The following is a 20215-nucleotide window of genomic DNA, read 5'->3' on the forward strand; positions in this document are numbered from 1 at the left end:
AATCCAATAGAAGGTTTGATTTGTCATAATGGTTTACTGATCTTAGAATTCCACTATTGACTTTTCTGTCAAGGAGCTCAATGTTGACACTGTTTCTTGTTCAGGACTGGAACTGGGACTCTTACACAGTTTTCTAACTTTTTTTTTTAATCCTCCTGTGGTCTAGCTACTTCGCTGCCATCATTGCGATTACTGGTCTCACTGGTAAAGATTCAGTGGGCCTTGCTAAATATTTAAATGTAGATATCCTACTTCCCTAGTGGCTCAGACGGTAAAGCGTCTGTCTACAATGCTGGAGACCTGGGTTTGATCCCTGGGTTGGGAAGATCCCCTGGAGAAGGAAATGGCAATCCACTCCAGTACTACTGCCTGGAAAATCCCATGGACAGAGGAGTCTGGTAGGCTACAGTCCGTGGGGTTGCAAAGACTCGGAGACGACTGAGCGACTTCACTTCATCCTGCTTTGTATGTAGATAGCACTTCAAAGATTAATGTTTGTTTTGAACTTGTGCCAAATGTTGACATCTGACCATCATTTTCTGTGTGTTCTTGTTTTTAGGCAGAGGCAGAGGTGAATGTGGTTTCTACCAAGGAAGCTTTGATGAAGTGGATGTTTGGCCGAGGAGGCAGCAGGGAAATGGACAGGTCACAGAGCTGGGAGGAAAGATAACTGAAGGAGTCACATCTTGGGACAAAGATTCTTGGTGTAAAAGCATTTCTTCTCTGCTTTCTGCAGAGGAGAAGGCTCTCTGTACAGTTACAAGGTGTCATTTTCCCCCAAAATGCTAATTGAATAAGAATTATATTAGAAATGTTTAAACGATCCTTACTTAAAGGAAGAAACATTCTAGATAAATACATTAATATTTTTGTGCCAGCATGGATATTTAATAGTTAATTAGATGTGCTGTTTGATTAGCACTCAGTGAGACACATTTTCATTTTATTGTTTGTTGCTGTTAATCAAAGCATCTTCTCTATATATTGCTTGTGACTTTATATGAAGTCTTTCAAGCTAAGCAAAGGCAGTTGCACAGATACATATACAAAGATGTCCGTGTGATAACATGTATAATATAAAACAATGGGAAATAAGCCAAACAACTTAATTTCAGTGTGGTTTCTTATATAATGGCATATCTACACAATTGTTATTGTTTGGTCACTAAGTCATGTCTGACTCTTCTGTGACCCAATGAACTGTAGTCCAACCAGGCTCCTTTGTCCATGGAATTTCCCAGCAAAAATACTGGAGCGGGTTGCCATTTCCTCTTCCAGGGGATCTTCCCAACCTGGGAATCAAACCTGCATCTCCTGCGTTGGCAGGTGGATTCTTTACCTCTGAGCCACCAGGGAAGCCCTGTCTACACAGTAGAATACTATATGTACCATATAACCATAAAAGTTAGGATGAGTTTGAAAATATTTAATCCTGTGTAAAAACACATTCTGAAAGCAGTTTATAAAGCTCTGTATAGCAGATACCTAAAATCAAACATGAATTTGGCTAAAAATGTATCTAATAAAAAAAGCTTCTAGGTCTGTATAAGCTAGCTTTTGGTAGGTGAGATGGATATTTTTGTTTTTATATTTGTGCTTTTCTGTGTTTTCCAAATGTTAGGCAAAAACAATATATTTGTTTTATAATTTGAAAAAACTGCTATTAAAGATAGGAAATGGGTGTCATGGATGGGAAATCTATGTATTACTCTTACATTTGAAATTGGTTTTTACCTTTTCTAGGGGTGACATGTTTTGACAAACCAGGACAAAAAGATGTAGGTAAGACTCTCTTGCTGTTTTGAAGTATTTTTATCTAGATTTCCATGGCATTAGTTCTTAAGGCTCACAAAGGATACCTTTATTAAAAATTCACTCAGTTACTTGCCTCGCTTCAGTAGATGGGGTTGTAGCATTGCTTGCATTTAGAGTTCCATGGTTATTTGAGGGCTGTATTGCATGAAACCAAGGATAATAATTACAATCATTAGAACTGGTTTAACTTTTTAAGTCTGTGAGTTCTCTGCAAGACATATATTCTGTATTAAGGCTACCTTATGAAGTGAAATTTCAAGTTAGGAAGCAGCCTATTAACTCCTTTTCCAAAGTAGTTAGCATCTCACAGGTGAGAAGAAATAGAGAAAATAGTAGAATGTTTGCTTTTGTATTCGAGAGCAAAGACTAAAACTATGACTGTTCTTACTTTAGTCATTTATTCAGCTGGTCTTTTTGATAAATGACTGTCTTTCTTAAAGGGCAGTTTTCACATAGATCTAAAAAATATTTTATAGTGGCTTTTATTTAATGCTTTTTAATAAGATGTTCACTTCAGCCTATTAAACTATGCTAATGAATCAGTGAACTAAAATGGATTGGAATGGGTGAATTTAACTCAGATGACCATTATATCTACTACTGCGGGCAGGAATCTCTTAGAAGAAATGGAGTAGCCATCATGGTCAACAAAAGAGTCTGAAATGCAGTACTTGGATGCAATCTCAAAAATGACAGAATGATCTCTGTTCGTTTCCAAGGCAAACCATTCAACATCACAGTAATCCAAGTCTATGCCCCGACCAGTAACACTGAAGAAGCAGAAGTTGAACGGTTCTGTGAAGACCTACAAGACCTTTTAGAACTAACATCCAAAAAAGATGTCCTTTTCATTATAGGGGACTGGAATGGAAAAGTAGGAAGTCAAGAAACACCTGGAGTAACAGGTAAATTTGGCCTTGGAATACGGAATGAAGCAGGGCAAAGGCTAACAGAGTTCTTCCAAGAGAACGCACTGGTCATAGCAAACACCCTCTTCCAACAACACAGGAGAAGACTCTACACATGGACATCACCAGATGGTTAACACTGAAATCAGATTGATTATATCCTTTGCAACCAAAGATGGAGAAGCTCTATACAGTTAGCAAAAACAAGACCGGGAGCTGACTGAGACTCAAATCATGAACGCCTTATTGCCAAATTCAGACTTAAATTTAAGAAAGTAGGGAAAGCCACTAGACCATTCAGGTATGACCTAAATCAAATCCCTTATGATTATACAGTGGAAGTGAGAAATAGATTTAAGGGACTAGATCTGATAGATAGAGTGCCTGATGAACTATGGATGGAGGTTCATGACATTGTACAGGAGACAGGGATCAAGACCATCCCCATGGAAAAGAAATGCAAAAAAGCAAACTGGCTGTCTGGGGAGGCCTTACAAATAGCTGTGAGAAGAGATAAGTGAAAAGTAAAGGAAAAAAGGAAAGATATAAGCATCTGAATGCAGAGTTCCAAAGAATAGCAAGAAGAGATAAGAAAGCCTTCTTTAGCGATCAATGCAAAGAAATAGAGGAAAACAACAGAATGGGAAAGACTAGAGATCTCTTCAAGAAAATTAGAGATACCAAGGGAACATTTCATGCAAAGATGGGCTCGATAAATGACAGAAATGGTATGGACCTAACAGAAGCAGAAGATATTAAGAAGAGGTGGCAAGAATATACAGAAGAACTGTACAAAAAAGATCTTCATGACCCAGATAATCACGATGGTGTGATCACTGACCTAGAGCCAGACATCCTGGAATGTGAAGTCAAGTGGGCCTTAGAAAGCATCACTACCAACAAAGCCAGTGGAGGTGATGGAATTCCAGTTGAGCTATTTCAAATCCTGGAAGATGATGCTGTGAAAGTGCTGCACTCAATATGCCAGCACATTTGGAAAAGTCAGCAGTGGCCACAGGACTGGAAAAGGTCAGTTTTCATTCCAATCCCAAAGAAAGGCAATGCCAAAGAATGCTCAAACTACCGCACAATTGCACTCATCTCACATGCTAGTAAAGTAATGCTCAAAATTCTCCAAGCCAGGCTTCAGCAATATGTGAACTGTGAACTTCCAGATGTTCAAGCTGGTTTTAGAAAAGGCAGAGGAACAAGAGATCAAATTGCCAACATCCACTGGATCATCGAAAAAGCAAGAGAGTTCCAGATAAACATCTATTTCTGCTTTATTGACTATGCCAAAGCCTTTGACTGTGTGGATCACAACAAACTGTGGAAAATTCTGAAAGAGATGGGAATACCAGACCACCTGACCTGCCTCTTGAGAAACCTATATGCAGGTCAGGAGGCAACAGTTAGAACTGGACATGGAACAACAGACTGGTTCCAAATAGGAAAAGGACTTCATCAAGGCTGTATATTGTCACCCTGCTTATTTAACTTATATGCAGAGTACATCATGAGAAACGCTGGGCTGGAGGAAGTACAAGCTGGAATCAAGATTGCCAGGAGAAATATCAATAACCTCAGATATGCAGATGACACCACCCTTATGGCAGAAAGTGAAGAGGAACTAAAAAGCCTCTTGATGAAAGTGAAAGAGGAGAGTGAAAAAGTTGGCTTAAAGCTCAACATTCAGAAAATGAAGCTCATGGCATCCGGTCCCATCACTTCATGGGAAATAGATGGGGAAACAGTGGAAACAGTGTCAGACTTTATTTTTGGGGGGCTCCAAAATCACTGCAGATGGTGACTGCAGCCATGAAATTAAAAGATGCTTACTCCTTGGAAGGAAAGTTATGACCAACCTAGATAGCATATTCAAAAGCAGAGACATTACTTTGCCAGCAAAGGTCCATCTAGTCAAGGCTATGGTTTTTTCAGTGCTCATGTATGGATGTGAGAGTTGTACTGTGAAGAAAGCTTGAGCTCTGAAGAATTGATGCTCTTGAACTGTGATGTTGGGGAAGACTCTTGAGAGTCCCTTGGACTGCAAGGAGATCCAACCAGTCCATTCTAAAGGAGACCAGTCCTGGGTGTTCTTTGGAAGGAATGATGCTAAAGCTGAAACTCCAGTACTTTGGCCACCTCATGGGAAGAGTTGACTCATTGGAAAAGGCTCTGATGCTGGGAGGGATTAGGGGCAGGAGGAGAAGGGGACGACAGAGGATAAGGTGGCTGGATGGCATCACCGACTCGATAGACGTGAGTTTGAGTGAACTCCGGGAGTTGATGATGGACAGGGAGGCCTGGCGTGCTGCAATTCATGGGGTCGCAAAGAGTCAGACATGACTGAGTGACTGAAGTGAATGATTCTGAACTTTCATAAGTAATGAACTTTTGTTGAAAATATTGTAGATTAAAAAAAAAATTGCTCATGGTATGTCTTACTGTCTCCCAGAACAGCAGTAGTTAACTAGTTTGTTGAGACATACTGACATACTGATCATTGTGAGGTGTCCTATGGCAGCAAATTAAAATCATTTAAATACTGAAAGTTCCAGAATGATTTGTTCTTTTTAAAGTTAGAGACAGTTCTTATCATGTATTTGCTTCTTATGAAGTAAGGAAGTAGAGAAGTGGGTTCAATTATAGAAATCTGAGTAAGAATTGTGCATGACCCTTGTGAATACCCACAGGAGGATGTAGAGGCAAAAAAAGGCCTGTAATACTCAAATTATAATTTCTGTTCATTAGAAATCATCTTACAGTATGATTCTGTGAGGATGAAATTAAAAGATCATTGAAGTAAAATCTAGGTGATATGGAAAGGTTCAACTCAGTGCATTTTGAAATACTTTGAAGCAGGCATAGCAATTTTTGGCTGTTAGGTTGCTGCTGGCAGTTGGTAATAAGGGCTTGTACATATATAAGGTGCTTCCCTTTTGGCTCCGATGGTAGAGAATCCACTTGCAGTGCAGGATACTCAAGTTCGATCCCTGGGTCGGGAATATCCCACATAGAAGGGAATGGCTTACCCACTTCAGTATTCTTGCCTGGAGAATTCCATTGACAGAGGAGCCTGGTGGGCTAAGTCCATGGGGTCACAAAGAGTAGGACACAATTGAGCGACTAACACAACAACACACATATAAAAGTGGGCTTTATGGGTTTTGGTGTCTACTTGTCTTCAGTTTATTGGGACTGTTATGCTATCTGTATTGGTTTCCACAAGCATTTTTTAACATCATTCCATTGTGGTCTCCTGGATCATGTATCCGAGATAGTATCACTAATTTCCCAGGTGGCCCAGGTAAGTGAGCTATAGAGCCAAGTGTTAGAGCTGCTGGTCCCACCTTCTAGGAAATTTCTCCTCTTTCAGTTTGCACTCCATTCACCTGAAAGGATAATGGGGCCTTTGCAGAAAACTTAATCTGCTTAACACAGAAGGTGTGATTCTTTGAAAGAATCATTCTCTCATAAGCTTTCAATCTCCTAGACAGAAGTATTTGATTGCATTTTTTAGCTGTCTGTTATTGTATAGCATTAGTATACCAATGGAGTTTTACTGGGGGGAGTCCATATGTGTCTAAGGAAAGTCGTATCTAATTTTCAGATGTAAAGTTTATGTATAAATAGTATGGTAAAAGATCCCTCTGGCTTGAATGGAGAAGGTACTGCATCTGTGCTGAGCCTGAGAGCCCAGACAGGCCTGTTCACTTCCTAGTTATGTTACTTTGGGCATCCTCTTTGTGTGACCCGTGTAAGTGATGTGGAGCTCTTAGGAAAAAACATACCATGTAAATCTTCAATACTACTTTATTTTCACAGGTTAGGTGAATCTTGTTACTTTATTATAGAAATAAGAATTCCTGCTGTCTGTCTGTGTTACAACAGTCTTGGGTTGGAAAAAAAATCTGTTGGTCTAGCTAGTACTTAAGAATGCCTAAAATTTTTAAACCACAAAGTACTCAATAATTAAGTTTATGTGTGATTGATATACTTTGCCATTATCAGTCTTAGAGCACTCCAGAGTTCTTTATTTTCTTCTCCTTTTGGTCAAAGAATAGGAAAATGTGACTTCCTGCTGTGCCCTGCTCTTCACAACTGCTTGCCTTTACTGGCTAGTATTTACTTCAGGAAATGATTCCTGCGTGGGTCATCACCAGTGGGGAGGGTTCATCTTTCACTTAGCCCACATAGGCCTGGATGGGGGAGATTTCAGAAGAGCAGCAACAAATCTGTTTGAAATCTGATAGGGTGAGTTTTTTGGGTCTTGTTTTGGTTGAGGACAGTTTAAATTTTTTTTTTTAATGGAAATGACAAGTATACAAAGGATAGTCTTAAGTTAAACCGGAGGTAAGGGAAAGGGTTCGTCTTAGTATCAGATCAGATCAAATCAGTCGCTCAGTCGTGTCCAACTCTTTGCGACCCCATGAACCGCAGCACGCCAGGCCTCTCTGTCCATCACCAACTCCCGGAGTTCACCCAGACTCACGTCCGTCAAGTCAGTGATGCCATCCAGCCATCTCATCCTCTGTCGTCCTCTTCTCCTCCTGCAAAACAGCAGAGAAAGCATAATTTTCATGGAGTATTAGATTTGGAAAGAAATAATGGTTTATCTAGTCCAACCTCCTACTGGTGAATAAACACTCATTTTGTATTTATAGAAAAACCTGTTATAAGTTTGAAACAGAAACTTGGATTTGAAAATGCTTCATTGCCTAATTATTTTTTGCTTTTTCTAGTGGTGGTTTTTCCCCTGGAGCTAAATTATATCTAAACCTTTATATCTACAAAAACATAAATATATTTACATCTATGAGGTTTTTATACTATTAAACGGATCCTAGGTAGAAAGGGAAGGTTTTTACTTTGGTCGGAAGTCATTCAGGTGAATAGTTGTAATATTTAAATCACTATTTGATTAATGTGCACAATAGCTTTATTTTTTTTAATTTAATTGGAGGCTAATTACTTTACAATATTCATTCATATGAATCAGCCATGGGTGTACATGTGTTCCCCATCCTGACCCTCCCTCCCCATAAAGTAGATAAAATTTTGCATCTTTGCCTAATAGTACCCTACAGTTTCCGTCAGGCTAGTGCTTGTTTTACTTGCTGTGATCACTTTCTGCCACAAATATATGAATATGTAAGTGTGTTTGAGTGTCATGCCCAAATGCTTTTAGAGTTATGGTTAAATCTATTTTTTTGGTGTTTTCTTGTGAATTTTTGTTCTTAGCTGTTAAAAATTAAGGGAGGAATATTTGCCCCAGTTTGGTTTTATAAGGAACCAAAGGAATGATCTTTGTTGTCTTGAAAAAAGAGCAGTTTAAAAAGGATGTTCACTAAATATTGTGAAATCATCATTCTACCCAGGGAGCTAGGTTTGAAACTAGACTGTTGCTCTGACTTGCAGAGGAAAATGAGAAGTTTGTGACTGATTTTCCTAGAGTTCACTGTGTAAAGTGTGTCCATTTTTACCTTCATTACTGGTATCATACCACATTCATATAAACTCACCAATAGCATTTCTGTTGTTATACATATCTGTTACCATCACATGCATTGATTTCAGCAGATAACCGTAGATAGCAACTTTGTATAATGTTGTATTTCCACAGTGTGTATTGTTAGCTCAGCCATTTTTTATGGGTGGAGACTTGATCATCATGATGTAATCAGCATTGGAAAAAAAAGAAAAAAACATGAGATACAAGAAGGAAAAACAGCTACATAACTGGCTGAGTGTATTTAATACATTTAAAAATAGGGTGCTAAAATGGATACTTCTTACTCTATGAGTCCTGTTTCAGAGATCTGAAAGCTGTCAATGCTTTGTCCATTGATGTAGATGTCCAGGTCAGTCCTGTTTGGGCTCTTGGAGACCAGAGGAGTTTGAAATTCAGGAATAGTCTTGTCAAAATTCTCCATCTTGATTTGATATTCACCTTTGGAGCCTTGGGTCAACAGAGATGCAAAATAGCGATATAACATGATCTCGGGAGGACAGGTAGGATGTCCTCCTCTGGCATGTTTCTCCAGTGCCTTCCTGCGCTGTTGAAAGGAACACAACTAATTCAAAGTGGGAAGGATTTTCATACTGGAGCAGAGTAGCCAGAGGACTTGATGGTATAATAGAGTGGTAGTAGGTGAGTGGAAAGGTAAAGAATGGACATTCCTCAGAACTGATGCCATCAAGGTGGAAGTCCACACTGGTCTGGTAGAGTTTGCCGTTTCCTGATAGAGTATAGCTGAGACCCGAACATTGGTTAGAGGGCTAGGCTGAGTTTTGGCCACTTGGAAAATGAGATTAGGTTTACCATCTAGGTGAGCTACTACTGCTAAGTCAGTAAAGCAAATTGAGGAAGCTCGATTTTTTGGCCGGGCAATCTTCGCCACAAAGGCACCTAAATTAGAAACCATTGAGTTCTTTTTTTAGAATGAACACTAGAAATGTCATTACTTTTTCTGAGTGACAAGGATCTAGCAAATTGTTATACATTTCTTAGTGTCATGCCTGCCAAATAAGTCAGGAATTGAACTTGTTAATTTCTCATTAGCCTGAAGCGTTTTTCAAAATAGTACATATATTCTTATTTTAAAACTGATTTCAAAATGGATAAGAAAAATTCATTTGTCACATAGAGATGTAAAACTTTCGAAGTTTGTTAGGATGTCAGAGTCATCATTGCCTATATCCCTACCCATGCTTAAAAAAAAATACAACAGAAAATAAATGCAATTTAGTTGCCATCAGATTACTTCAAGTTGAAATAGAGATTAGATTCATAGTAGAATGGTTTGGGGTAGGGAAGGGACCAGTAGACAAGTGGTCCATTGAAGAACTTTTAACTTTGAAATTTATAGAAACCTTTTTTCTTTTAAAAAGGCTCTGGCTCTAAGGGGATTTCAGTGTATGCTTCAAGTGCATCCTCCTTTGAACCCCACCCCCACCCCCACAACTCTAGATCAGGGTTTCTTAACTACTAATGCACCACAGATATTGGCAGGCTGGTGAGGTCTATGGACCTCTTATCAAAATTATGCTTTAAATGCATTAAAGTAAAATACATAAAAGGATACCAAATATATATATATATTTTTTGCTAAGGATGTGTATTCTTGTTCTCTATCATGCAATACTGACTGTGGTGCTCTGGGCTCACTAGTGTTGAGTAAATGTTGAGAAAATGAACTCAGGAGAAAATTCTAACCCAGTAAATGTTTTAAAAAAAGAACAAATTCTTCTGCTAGGTAAAATGACAGTAATATGCATTGAACATATTTATTCACTTATTTAAGAAAATATTTAGCTCCTTTGAAAAATTCCTTTTAGATTTTTTTATTCATATGTTTTTGGCTAATATAGAATCAAATTTTTAAAAATTTCTCCAGTTGTTTGACCCTTGACTCTTTCTTCTCAGTCTCAGGCATTACTTGTCAATAATGCGAATGAATTGTTCTGTAGTATGATTGCTTATAACTGATTATACCCATTCCAAAATATTCCTATATTTTTTTAAAGAACAAAAACAATTACTTGTGATAAAAGCCTCTAGCATGAGGCCTAGGAGCATTTGTATGGCAAGGAGGGTGATTGCACTTGGACCGTCACCACTGGGGAACATGGTGCCGTAACCAGTTGTGAGCTGTGTCTCCAGGGAGAAGGTGAATGCCGCTGTGAAACTGGTGATGTACTTGACACAGATAGTGTGGTTTTCAGGTGGGGCATCATGATCCAGTCCCCGGTCACCATTCACCTCAGCTAGAACATACCAGAGTACTGCAAAGACAAGCCAGTGGATAACAAAAGAGGCGGAGAAAACCAGCATTATCTAGCGCCCCCACATGTACATTAGGATTCCCCAAGCGTCTCAAAGATACGCAAGACCTCCTGAAGCGTGCTGTGACCATCCTTGGTAACCATCCTCTGAGTCTCTGACTCAGGAGAGGAGCAGTAACTTTGCAGTGACTGTCATCCATCTCAGGCGATAATGCTCTGAAATCGAGAGTGCATTAGTAAACCCTTAACTGTTTCATAGTTAATATTAATAAATCCTGGTTTTGTAATGTTTTTTTGGAATGCTTCCCCAACTACCCGGCAGGCTTTCCCAGTCTGATAGCTCTTTCTGTTTTCAATAAGGGAGCATTCACTGACTTAGTCATTTGTTTGATAGCTCATCATGGATTGCCTTGAGATATCTCTTACTGGTTCCTTTATGCTATGCTATGCTATGCTAAGTCACTTCAGTCGTGTCCAACTCTGTGTGACCCCATAGACGGCAGCCACCAGGCTCCCCCGTCCCTGGGATTCTCCAGGCAAGAACACTGGAGTGGGTTGCCATTTCCTTCTCCAATGCATGAAAGTGAAAAGTGAAAGTGAAGTCACTCAGTCGTGTCCAACTCTTAGCGACCCCATGGACTGCAGCCTACCAGGCTCCTCCATCCATGGGATTTTCCAGGCAAGAGTACTGGAGTGGGGTGCCATTGCCTTCTCCGGGTTCCTTTAAGGACTGTTAAAATACTATTTGGCACTTTAACAAATCTCTGAGGGCTGGGGTTACCACTAATGTCTTTTCTGGTGCTTTTGTATCTTTCTTGCTCAAGTCCAGGCTTTCAGTGTGTACTGATTTGACCAAATGTTATATGTAAATAACTTTTTGTAATTAAACTTATAACTGAATATTGAAAAGGAATATTAAATATGTGTTCCTTTGTTTAAATAAATGGAAATCATTTAGAAGTGTAGTGTTTAACTGAAAATGTTTTGAAGCCAAACTCAGTGCTAGGATAAGCTTTTAGACATCTGTAGTTCTATTGTATCTTTTATAATTAGCCTGTTGAAATTTTATAATTAGATTTTATTTGTTTTTGTTACTTTGTGGCCATTTTCATGGAGTCTTTCCTTCTATGGCTGGTGAATTGCCACCCTTTTGAATATTCTTGGTTCTGACTACATAGTAGAGAGGTAAGAAATTCCAGGTAGAGATTTCAAGATAATATTAATTTTGAAAGTAAATGAACCAGAAGAAAAAGTTTTAAGTTTAATGAACTAAAATAATCATTAAGACATCAAATGGCAATTTTTAAAACATATTAATAAAACTAGTTTTTAACTGTAGTCAGTTTTCATCTTTGTTTATGTTTTCTCTGATGAATAGAAATCTAACATGTGCTTTCCATGTGACCATCCTTGCATACAACAAAGGTGCGGAGGACTTAGGCAGAGGCAGCCAGAACAGAGTGGGAGATGCGGCTTTGCTTCCCTTGAGTGCTCCTTTCTTCTCTGCCTCAGTCCAGTACTTGGGGTTCATGTGTGACTCATTTTGTTTTGGGTTTTTTTTTTTTTGAGGATTCTTCCTCAGAAGTAGATGCCCTCGGAAGTGTTGTGTATCACCTTCCTACCTTCTGAATGACAGCGAGGCACGTGGAGCTAGGCTATTGCTTGAGTTTACTGGACCCTCCTCTGTTTAGGAACTTTGCGGTTTTGGAGACTGCCTTCCCCTGTTGGAAATGGACCTTAGCAGCTGGGTAGATACTTTCCCTTTTGTCGTAAAGCTGATTTAACATTGCTTGCTGATATTAGAGACATTCTCTTATATTTTCTTTAGACTTGAGTTGCTGATGGAACACTGGGATGACTGTTAAATTTATTTAGATTAGATGGTCATTTCAGTTTCATATTATAAATTGAAAAAAAATCTTAGGACCTTAATGTTTTATAATTTATTATCCTAACAAGTTGTCATTATCATTTTATTTAGTGTTTTTTTTTTCTTGGCACAGATATTTAATGACTCATTTTACTAGATTTTTTGATGTTTTAGAAGACCTGATATCCGCCCTTTTGTAAATAATAATAATAATAACAAAATATTCATAAGCATTGTGCTAGGTGCTTTCATGTTGCATTGTCTCTAATTCTTTGGGGTCTCAGCAAAATAGATATTCATATCCCATTTTTCAGATGAGATCACTGAGGATCCACAGTGAAATTTTCACAGGGCATATGGATTATTTTCCAAATTTGGCTAACTTTATAGTTGGGTTTTTGTTTTTTTTTAACTACAAGAAGCTGTCTCATTTAGAGAGTTTGGTGAGATAAGTCTTCTCAAGATAATTGATACTGCATTCACAAGATAGTCTTTGACAGCCTAATTTTTAGCATCTTTAGTAATGCTTTAATGTCTCAAGTATCCATTTAAAATCATTGTTAGCTTTATTCATAATTTTTATGTCAATACTGATTATATTAGCTAATATAAATTATTTATTATTTGCCAGGAGGCATACCAAACACTTCACATGTGAAGCCAATAGTAGTGCCAGACACAGAATAACCTCTTGGGCTATTTGTTGCTTTATTGGTATTAATAATACTTATGTGCACATGACTGCTTGGTCGTGTCCGACTCTTTGTGACCCCATGGACTGTAGCCGCCAAGCTCCTCTGTCAATGGGATTCTTTAGGCAAGAATACTGGAGTGGGTTGCCATTTCCTCCTCCAGGGGATCTTCCCGACCCAGGGATACAACCTGTGTCTCTGTCTCTTGCACCGGCCACCAGGTTCTTTACCACTGAGCCACCTAGGCAGACCAACGTTTCTTAACTTTCATAGTAATAAGTGCCATTGTTAATGCAATTTTATAGGTAATGAAGCTGAGGCACAATGTGTCTCTTAAGATCACAAAAGTAGTAAGTGGTGGTGAATTCCTGCTCAGTCTGTAGACCAGAATCAGTACTATATTGCCTCAAAAATAGACATTTTGACCCTAGTAAGCCTAATTTTGTCCAAGAGCCCTACTGATTATTCTTCAGAAATGCTTAGGCTAAGACCTGTGATTTGTAGACAAGAAATATATTTTCAATTAAGGAAGACATCTTGAATGATTTGAAAATTAGTAAGGAATCTTCCATAAGGCTCTTATCCTTATCCATCAGAAGGCAGACAGAATGAAAACCACAGTCACAGAAAACTAATCAAACTGATTACATGGACCACAGCCTTGTCTAATGAAACTATGAGCCATGCCATGTAGGGCCACCCAAGACAGATGGGTCATGGTGGAGAGATCTGACAAAATGTGGTCCACGGGAGAAGGGAATGGCAAACCACTTTAGTATTCTTGCCTTGAGAACCCCATGAACAGTATGAAAAGGCAAAAAGATAGGGCACTGAAAGATGAACTCCTCAGGTTGGTAGGTGCCCAATATGCTACTGGAGAAGAGTGGAGGAATAGCTCCAGAAAGAATGCCGAGATGGAGCCAAAGCAAAAACAACACCCAGTTGTGGATGTGACTGGTGATGGAGGTAAAGTCTGATGCTATAGAGAACAATATTGCATAGGAGCCTGGAATGTTAGGTCCATGAATCAAAGTAAATTGGAAGTGGTCAAACCAGGAGATGGCAAGAGTGAACATTGACATTTTAGGAATCATTGAACGAAAATGGACTGGAATGGGTGAATTTAACTCAGATGACCGTTATATCTACTACTGTGGGCAGGAATCCCTTAGAAGAAATGGAATAGCCTTCATAGTCAACAAAAGAGTCTGAAATGCACTAATTGGATGCAGTCTCAAAAACGACAGAATGATCTCTGTTTGTTTCTAAAAGTGGGTCTCTGTGTCATTCTCTCCCACGGCACCCTCATCTTTTGTTTTATAGCACTAATCGGGCTTTTATTGTATGTTTATCTATTTCCCTGCCAATTCTGTCTCTGCACTACCCTGGATACTCCATGTTAGTTTTATTCAGCTTGTATCCTCAGCACTATGTCCAGGCCTGGCATAAAGCTGCCATTCAATAAAAACATGTTAAATGAGTAGGTGAATGAGTAAAAGAATGACTTACTTTAGTTAACTTCTCTAAACTTCACTTTAAACAAGGCGGGTATTTAAAATATCTAACTAGTAAGGCAGAGGGCAGGAAAGCATCACAAAGCATGCCAAACAACAGAGTACTACTGTATAACACAGGGAACTAAATATACAGTATCCTGTGATAAACCATAATGGAAAACAATATGAAAAAAATCTATGTGTGTGTGTGTGTGTACAGCTTCCCTGGCTCAGTTGGTAAAGAATCTGTTTGCAAAGCAGGGTACCCAGGTTCGATCCCTGGGTTAGGAGATCCCCTGGAGAAGGGCATGACAACCCACTCCAGTATTCTTGCCTGGAGCATTTCATGGACAGAGGAGCCTGCCCAGCTATAGTCCATGGGGTTGCAAAAGAGTCGGACACAACTTAGCAACTAAACTAAACTGGGTTTCAAGGTTGAGTGTCCTCAGAGGAAGACCCAGAAAGAAGTTTTGCTAACGTGGCCTTGGGAGTCAGATTCCTGGACTTTTTCTGCACTCTACTTGTTAGCAGCTAGACACTAAGTTCTGCCCAAGTGGAAAGGGGGAGAAATGAGATTGCACGTTTGGTTGGGAGGAGAGCCCAAAAACTGTGGGCATGTTTTTATTTTTACTTATTTTTTAAAAATGTTTTGTTTTGTATTAAGATATAGCTGATTAACAATATTGTGATAGTTTCAGGTGGACATGACTGAGCAACTAACACTTTAACTTTTAATGTGCATATATATGTGTGTATATATATATATGTGTGTGTGTGTGTGTGTGTGTGTGTGTGTGTCTGAATCACTTTGCTGTACCACAGAAATTAACACAACTATACTTCAATAAAATCAAGACTTGACTTCAAGAAAATAAGTTTTTTAAAAAAGTAAAATATAGCTGTATTTTAAAACAGAGAAGAAAGCATCCCAAATGTTCAAGCCAAGTTCTAGAGCAGTGAGTATGCCAGAGGTCCCTGCTATGCTAAGTATTAACCTTTCAGTTGCCAGAAGGTACAGAGGTCTGGGGGATCCCAGGGGAGAAAGTGGGGGTGATGGGAAGCTGGAGGGGCACTTAGGGGATTTGCAGCAGCAATCAATACAAACATTTCACTAATTTAGCAAGCATTTGAGACTGCACTGGTACAAACCAGCTAAATGTTACCCCTGTCTGTGAAATGGAAGAACTGACAGCCAGCTGATCAAAAGGGGTGCTGGGAGAGGTAACATCAACCAGCTCCATGACATGCCAGGATAAGCAGGCCTGAGGCAAAGAAAATAGCAACAGCTTAGGAAATACTAGGACAGAAATGTCTGCTTTCACCTTCTCGCTTCCCACCCCAAAGAGACAGACAAATCCTAACAAGCATGCCAAGTGTGGGGGGAATCCAGCTGCATTCGGAAAGGGTGCCTGTGTTGAAGAAACTGCAAATATGAAAAAACAGAACACAACCAAGTGGCAGGAGAGACTGAGGCTCTCCAGGAGTTTCCTTCTTAACTAAGGAAAGTTAGAAATTGCAGTCCCTCCATGAAAAGCCTGACTGGCCCCCTGACTAGTGTTGAAGACCCTAGACTCTTTCCTCCTCTCTCTGCTTCTAAAGTGCTCTGACCCAAAAGCTCATTCAAAGTAGGGGCAGAGGCTCCAGAGCTCTTTAGGTCTTTGGTCTTATCCACACCAGGACCTTTGAATTTGCTTCTCTTTTGAGCAGCCCTTCAGAAGTGGACTTCTTGAGCATGACAGAACCAGCTGCTGGAGGTAAACTTGCCTTCCTGGTGAAAACAAGAGATACCTTACATCTGACGTCCACAGAAAGAGGACTTTACTATAAAGCTAGAAGTCGTGTTGCAGAATCCAAAGCTGGGGACTGTGAAAGGGAGACCATCAGAAACTTCAATCCAAGCACTGGCTTTGCTTTTCTTCCCAACGTCAGGCTGACTGGCCTTGTTTCTTGGTATGCCTCATGGAAAATGCCCATTGTCAACATCTCCTTAGATTATAGCACCTCCATTCAGAATCAGGCAAGACAGCAGGGCTTCAGCACCATTCCAGGGTCCTGGAAATGGGACGTGATTGGTTGGCTTGAGTTAGGTGCCTGCCCTTGACCAGTCATCAGTGGCTTGGGTGAGAGGTGGACTCACAGTTATGTTTGGCTGTTCTCCCCAGTTCTATGCACACAGAAGGGGTATGGTGTTGCTAGACGAGGGATACTGGGCAGGCAGTAGATAGAAAGTACCCTGTAAATATGATTTATCCAATGTCAATCAGCTAGAAAATGGCATGCCAGGTTTAAATGACTCTGTGTTCTTCCATTTTGCTCTGTTTTGGGGGTATGAAATGAAGGTTATTTATTTCCCTGGGAGGTGGGGAGCCTTGTTGGAGGGACACCAGAAGTGAAGCCCACAGCCTCAGGCTCCAGTAAGCGTTCAGAGAGCTGAAGTTAGTGAGTACAACAGTGCTTGCCAATCCCGGCTTCCAGGCTAGACTGTAAACTGAAGAGGATTGTATGTGTATAGCTTGGGTCCTGGTAGGGAGGTTTTTTTTTATGCTAAGTCACTTCAGTCATGTCTGAATCTTTGCAACCCTATGGACTATAGCCCACCAGGCTCCTCTGTCCATGGGATTCTCCAGGCAAGAATACTGGAGTGGGTTGCCATCCCTTTTCCAGGGGATCTTACTGACCCAGGCATGGAACCCGCATCTCTCTCTTACATCTCCTGCACTGGCAAGCGGGTTCTTTACCACTAGCACCACCTGGGAAACCCTGATAGGGAAGAGTCCTTGGTAATTGTTTAGGGAAGAGAGGGAGGGAAGGAAGAAAAAAGGAAGGAAGGAAAGAAGGAAGAGAGGGAGGGAGAGAAGGATTGTGATTCTAAATCACTCATAGAGCTTGGTACAAAGAAAGATAATCATAAGTAACATTTATTGAGCACTTAGTATTCTAAGACTTTGCATGTGTTAAATCATTAATCCTCACATACTATCAATTGACTGAAAATTATTTGTTGGGGGCCAGAGTGAGGTACTCCGCCCGTGACAAAGGTCATGAGGAAGGAGGCTCGACATACGCAAAGGCGGGATCGAGCCTCAGGAGTCCCCCTGGAACTCCTCGAGCATCTACCCCCATAACCAGAGCCTGCCTACTTTACTACTTTGTGCTCACCTACACCTCTGACTTTACGGGGGGCTGTCCCCCACCACCTCTTTTGGAGAAGGAGTTAATTTAGAGCTCCAGTTTATAATAATTCCTGGGCGTGATAAGAGTGTTTTAACCTACAAACTCCTCTGAAGGTTCTCTAGCCTGCCTGACAGGCTCGTCCGGCCACATGTGATTGCTCACAGCCTCCCAACCGTGAGAGGCACAAGATGCTTTAAACCCTCTAAAAACGGGTTCTTTAGAGAAGTTAGAAAACTATTAGTATAAGTATAACGGGCTGATTAGAAATTGTATTGGTGAAGGGTTTTTCATTTGTTGAGCCAATGTTTGTTGCTAAGTCTCCACATCCCCTGCCCTTACACACATTAATGAATATATAGAAGAAATAAGTATTAACCTTTGATATTAATCACGTTAGACCTTAGGCTAAGTAAATTCTTTCCTTAGCTAAAACCCACTACACCCTCACCCTGTAGGAATGTAACTTTATTTGGGTGGCGTCTGTTTTGAGAATAATCAGCCCTGGAGAAATAAGTGTCCTGATTGACTGACCGCTGTCACAAGGAGAGGGTCGTAAATTGTCAGCAGGCCCCCCTGGCCAGAAGATGATGTAACACCCCTAAGACCTCTGTATACATTTGTGTGAAGCACCTGACTTTAATAAAAGTCAGGACTGCTGTCCCCACGTGACTTTTGTATAACATCTCAGTGTATAAAAACAGACTCTGGAAAATAAAGAATTGGGATCAGTTTCTCGAAATACTGGTCTCCCCATGTCGCTCTCTCTCTCACTCTGGTTGAGTCTCCATCTGGAGCGCGGAACCCACCATGCTTACTAATTATGCCTGGGCTTCTAAGATCCGACCGGGGAGGCCTCAGTGTCTCCTCTCCTTCGGGAGAACGGAAGGACGCCTGCGGCCTACGTAAGTGGTGCAAACTTCTTGTCTTGAAGTTTTATTGGTCTCCCGCGTAAACCAAGCTACTCAGCCTCTTTTCTCCACTGAATTTTCCTACTGAGCTATCCTCATCCTATTACTCTTTATATCTTTGATAAAATATTTAAATAAATAGGTCGCCGACGCCGTCCCCGCTTCGAATACCCTGGATCAGCCGGGGCAGGACCCCGGCAATTATTGTTCTCTTTTATTCTATTCTTTTATCCTATTCTCTTTCATAGATAAGATACTGAAGCTCACGAAGGTGACGTTCACCCAGGTTCACCATGTTAATGGCAAAACCATTACAAATCTAAGCAGGTCTGGCTCCAGAACCTCCACCCTGAACCACTGCACCACACAGTCTTTTTAGGTGTCAGTAGACCACTCAGAGAATCAGAATCTTTGGGGGTAAGACTTGGGGATCTGTATTTGAGCCAGGGTTCCCAGCTGATCCTGATGCATAACCAGCATTAGACCTAAAACCATAAATTTAAAAATTAGCGGCAGGCCTGGGGCCATGTGACTAAAACAAACAAGACTGCTTCCAGGCTTTTAAAGTTTATCTGATCATATGAACATGAGGCTTGCCAAATAATGTTGATTGATTGTATCCCCTTTGTGAGGAGGGAACTCATACCCAGATCAATTACAAAGAACCCTCCAGGGACCTTTGAGCAGGCGGCCAGCTCAGGGGACCTGCCTATGAGACATTTTCCAAAGGGGCTCCAGTCACAGGCCACCGTCCTTGGGAGAGCCAGGATTGACTGTGTACCTGCCTAGTTCCTGGACTTTGATCTCCCATCTGACCTCCTTCTCACCCCTGCTCTCATCTGACAACTCCGGCTGGGTTGACCCCATCTCTGACCCCAGCCTGCCCCAGTTTTCAGCCTCACTGCTCCAGGCTGCGATCTCACATGATGACAGCTTGAGGCAGGACAATATTTGTATCAGCCACCAATAATAGGAGCAAAATACCATCTCTTCTAATAATGTAGTGACAAATGGAATATTCATGTCAAAAGAACTGTGTCTTTCAGAGTGGAATTCAGGTATCTTAAACCAACTCTGCAACTGTCACTGAAAATTAGATGCAGAAACAGTGAGAAATAAATGACCCTTGGTACTAACTGGAGCAAATGTTCTTTCATTGATTAAACAAATGGTTATTGAGAGCCAATTTTATGATGGTTTTTATGTTACCACTGGGGGCAAAAAAGATGAACAAGACATTGTGTCTGCCCCCATGGAGTTCCCTCATGCTCATCTGCTGCAGGATTCAGAGAAGTGATGCTTCCAAGATTAGTCAATGGATGTGACTAAAGGGAAGAAAGGCTGCAGGATTGCACTGTCAGAGAGGGGATGGTTCTAGATTTGTCTGAAGTGCCAAAGTCCCTCAAATACTGGACCAGCCTATGGAAGCTTGGAGGAGCCAGTAATGAGCCTTGGAACACAAACACCTTTTAAAAACCTAGTGTCTTTGTAGACATAACCAAGTTAAGATGAGGTTTTAGAGCTTCACTGTGGGTTCAGCTGGTAAAGAATCTGCCTGCAATGC

General features: G+C 40.5%; 1 long non-coding RNA gene and 1 pseudogene across 1 annotated transcript; one reads left to right on the top strand and one right to left on the bottom strand.

Annotated features, from left to right (window-relative positions):
- The first annotated feature begins 221 nt into the window (after positions 1 to 221).
- LOC101906781 (uncharacterized) lies at positions 222 to 18450 on the top strand. Its single transcript, XR_009492210.1, has 5 exons — positions 222 to 465; positions 560 to 764; positions 1744 to 1782; positions 16277 to 16519; positions 18199 to 18450. It is a non-coding gene; the product is annotated as an uncharacterized lncRNA (long non-coding RNA).
- On the bottom strand, positions 8519 to 11187 carry LOC788197 (inward rectifier potassium channel 13-like; annotated as a pseudogene).
- Positions 18451 to 20215: the final 1765 nt, after the last annotated feature.

This window comes from Bos taurus, chromosome 2 (assembly GCF_002263795.3).
Source record: "Bos taurus isolate L1 Dominette 01449 registration number 42190680 breed Hereford chromosome 2, ARS-UCD2.0, whole genome shotgun sequence".
NCBI classification, from domain to species: Eukaryota; Metazoa; Chordata; class Mammalia; order Artiodactyla; family Bovidae; genus Bos; species Bos taurus.